This window comes from Ictidomys tridecemlineatus, chromosome 3, assembly GCF_052094955.1.
Source record: "Ictidomys tridecemlineatus isolate mIctTri1 chromosome 3, mIctTri1.hap1, whole genome shotgun sequence".
Lineage (NCBI taxonomy): Eukaryota > Metazoa > Chordata > Mammalia > Rodentia > Sciuridae > Ictidomys > Ictidomys tridecemlineatus.
Genome location: NC_135479.1, coordinates 126,281,157 through 126,285,843, shown reverse-complemented (window position 1 = coordinate 126,285,843; position 4,687 = coordinate 126,281,157).

The following is a 4,687-nucleotide window of genomic DNA, read 5'->3' as shown; positions in this document are numbered from 1 at the left end:
TGCTTTTCTAACCTTTTCTTTTAAAAAAATTCTTTTTAGCTTGGTTTCTTCCTTATAGCACAATTATTCCGAGATTTATCCGTGTTATGTTGTGTATTACGAGTTCATGCCTTTTTAGATGCTTTTTTTTAAATCCCATTTTGTGGATGTACAAAAATTTACCTTCTGTTCACCCATTTATGGACATTTGGGCTGTTTTCAAATGTTATGGTTATTACAATTGTGTGTTCATATACCTTCTCTTCTCTTGAGTATAGAAGTGAAAGAATAGTGTCACTTGGTAGGTTTTTTGAACTTTTAAAGAAAATATCAGATGAATTCCAAAATAGTTGTAACATTTTAAATTCCCACAGTGAGAGTTCCAGGTGATACAAATCCTCTCCAACACTAGATCTTTCAAATTTTAGTTATTTTAATGGATGCATAGTGGTATATCATTATCATTTTAATTTATATTTCTTGAATGACTAATGACATGCAACATCTTTTCAGGCCCTCCAAGTATCTTCCTTGGTGATGTAACTAGTTGAATCCTTTGTGATTTTTTTTTCAGTTGCTTGTCTTCTTACTTTTTGAATAGTAACAATTCTTCATATATTCTAAATGCAAGCCCTCTGTGGGATGTATGTTCTGCAAATAGTGTTTTCCAATCTGGCTCTTTTTCCTTCTTCTCCTCCACCTGCTTTCCTTCCTTCTCTTCCTGCTCCCAGTCTTCCTCCTCCCCCTGTTTTTCTTCTTCTGTGTAATGGTGTTTTTTGAAGAGCAAATGTTTTAAATTCTGACGAAATCCATTTTATTGTTTTTTTTTCTTTTACAGCTTATGCTTTGTGTTGCATTTAATAAATCTTTTCCAAACCCAAGGTCACTTGCTGGTTTTGAAGGAAGGGGGCTATGATCCAAAGAATCAAAAATCCCTTTGAATCTGGAAAAGGCAGGAAAATGGACTGACCCCTAGTAACCCATGTCAATTTTCTAGCCTACAGATACTTTAGATGATAAATTTTTGTTGTTGTTAGCCACAAAGTTTGTGGTAATTTGTTACAATAGTAATAGAAAAAAATAGAGTATAATTCTAGTTTTAGTTCCTTGTTTTCTTTACTAGTTTACAGAAATAAAATAGATTTTTGTATACTGACACTAGATCCTTTAACTATGCTAAATCTGTTAGTTCCAGTAGCTTCTTCTAGATTCCTTTCTAATCTGGATGTCCTTTATTTCTTTTTCATGCCTTATTGTGCAATCAATCATCTCTAGTGCAGTGTTAACTAAGAGTAATAAGAGTGAACATCCTTATGTTGTTTCTGATCTTTAGGGGTAAATATTCAGTCTTCCACCATTAAATATGATGTTAGCTATATACTAATGAAGGCATGGATGACTTTTATCAATTTGAGAAATTCTCTTCTATTTTTTCCTTTCTGAGAGGTTATTTGTCAGATTCTGTTTTGCATTTATTGGGATCACCATATGGTCTCTTTTTTTAGTTTATTAGTATAGTGAATTATATTAATTGATCCTGAATGGTGAACCAACCTTATATTCCTAAACCCATCCCACTTGGCCATGATATCCTATTATCTGTTTATATTGGATTTAACTTGCTAAAATTTTATGAATAATTATTGCATCCATGTTAATGAAAGATATTGATCTATCATGTCATTGTCAGTTTTCAATAGTAGGGCAATACTGGTCTTACACAATAAGTTCAGAAATATTACTTCCATTTAAATTTTTTTGAGTTTGTGTAGAATTGATATTACTTTTTATTTAAATGATCAGTAGAATTAGCTGGTGTAGTCTTTTATACCTGTAGTCTTCTTTGAGAGAAGGTTGTAAACTATAAAATTAATTTCTTTAATACAGTAAAACTACTCAGCTTATCTGTTGCTTCTTGAGTAAGCTTTTATATTTGTATTTTTCAAGAAATTTGTTCTATTTATCTAAGTGATTGAATTTATTGACATAAAGTTCTTTATAGCATTCCTTACTTTTTAAATTATCTATAATGCCTAAAGTTGTGTCATATTTCTCATTCTTATTATTGGTAATTTGGGTGTTCTCTTAGATTCTGATCTGTCTGGCTAGAATGTTAACAATTATGTTGATCTTTTAAAAATAGTCATTTTGGGGTTTCATTGATTTTCCCCCATATTTTTTAATGTTTTAATTAATTTATTTTTATTATTTTCTTTATTATGTTCTTTCCTCCAGCCACTTTGGATTTGTTAAAAGTATTAATTATTATTTTCATTATGCAAATTTGTGGGGTACAGTCAATTATTGTGATAATCTAATACACATATACATTGTATATTGATTAAATCAGGGTAGCTAACATTTCCATTTTCTTAAATATTTGTCAACTTTAGGTTTAATTTGCTATTCTTTTGCTTGTTGATGACAGACTCAGCTAAGTTGCTGAGGCTGGCTTTGAACTTGTGATCCTACTACCTCAGCGACAAGTTGCTGAGACACAGGTATGCACTACTGCCACCAACCTCAGCAACATTTAGAATTTTTATGTCTTCTTAGTATATGAACTCCTTTATATTAATATAGCCAGTCCAAATTTCTTTTGATGAGTATTAGTATGATATATCATTTTATTTTTAGTCTATTTGTGCTTTTTTGTTTAAAGTGAGTTTATGACAGATAGCATATAGTGGGGTTTTTCTTTTTTATCTAATTTGATGGATGAGAATAGGAATTATTCCTAGCTCTGTGTGAGTTCTTGAACTTATTTGTTTGAATCACCTAGGTTGATTATTTTCCTGGTCCTAAGTTTCTTCACAAGCATGAACTAATTGGTACTTAGTTAAGGATTTAATTAGTACTCTCTGAGCATCTTCAGCTTCTTCTGTCTATGCAACCTTCTACTTTCCTCTTCTCTGTAAATTCTAGCCACCTTGGTTTCCCAGACTGTCAGCTTCATTTCCTTCATCTCTTTATTTCAGGAAGATTGATAGATAACACTTAGTTCCTCCTACGTTGTAACCTGGAGTCTTTTTCTAGATAATAAGCTGGGACCATGGTTGGACTTACCTTTTTTATTTCCCCTCTTTTTTGTATATCTGACTTCAGTGTTTAAAAGCTATTACTTTACATATATTTTTGTCTTATTTTTTAGGCAAAGCTAAATATGGTCCTTGTTATTTTACTTTTGTTAAAAATAGATGTTTTAAGTGTCATGATTTTAATTTAATTTTATTTTTATTTCTAGAGATGTCAAGCATTTTTTTAGATTTACCATATATTCAGTTCTCTTAATGTAAGTTATCTTTTAATATTTGCCAGTTTTTATTTATTTTATATTAATTCATAGGTATTCTTTTTATTATTTATTTTATATTAATTCATAGGTATTCAAAATAAGACATTATGGATATAAAATCAGTGTGAGAAATTCTCTTCTATTTTTACCTTTGTGAGAGGTTATTTGTCAGATTCTGTTTTGCATTTATTAAAAGAGACCAATTTATTGGTCTCTTTTACTTGATGCCAGCATTTTTTTCTGTCCTTTATTTGTTTATGGTGATGTAGATGCATATCTACTCATGTTCTGATATGAAAAGAACTCAAAAATTATTTTCAGACAAGAAAAGAAAAGGTATGATGTTTCATATAGTATGTTCCTATTTTGTTAGAAATCAATTTTATGCATGACATGGATGTAAAAGTATGTAAGTTAAGAATGTGAGTACACTTCCATACATAAGTAGACAGAACAGAATATAAGCTTCTTGAGGCCAGGGGCATTCTTGTTTATTGTTGTATCTCAGTGCCTGTAATCAATAGTACATAGTAGATAGTAGGGGGTCAATATAACATGTTGAATTTGTAAATGAATATCTATGATATCACATTCATATGAATATACAGAGATACAAATTATGTGGAGGAGGTGGAAGGTATAGTTATGTGTATTTATTAACAAATTTAAATGCCTAAAATAATGTTAGGTAGAATATACATGAAATTATTATTGATGTTTACTTCTAAGGAAAGAATAGATTTGAATGGAGGGGAAGTGAAACTTAACATTCACTATTATTCTATAATTGCATTTGTGTATCTATGCATTTATAAATAAAAGTACATATCGTCGAAGAAAATAATTATTCTCTCAACTCTAGTCAAAGATCTTTCCATTTGATTTGAATAATATTCCCTGTTTTATATCACTAAGCACTATGTTTGCCCAGTAGATTTTAAGGTGCAATAATGAGTTTTTTGAATAGCTAAAATCAAAGGCCAGGCAATACTTACCAAGAGGTGTGCAAAGCAGACTTGAAATATGGAATAATTAAAATATGGGGGCATGGTGAATTAGGAACTGAGTATTATTTCCAAGATTAAGCTTTGGGCAAGATACAGGAGGTAGTATCATAGTGATGTCATAATGAATATCATGTGAGGAGACACTAGCAGCTATTTCATAAGGAAACTCAAAATCAGATATCCAGGGATGACAATAAATCAAGAACTGGAGAAGAGAAAGATGCAATCCTACGGATGGACTGAGTTATGAGTCATGAGGTAGCTTGGACAATTTTTGCATCCTAGATTTTATGGTCCAATAGTATATATGGTAGTTCTCGTATTTAGGATCACTGTTACAGTCCGAGTGACTCTAGTTATACAAAACCATACCTTTTGATCAACTTCATAGTCGATATTGACTATC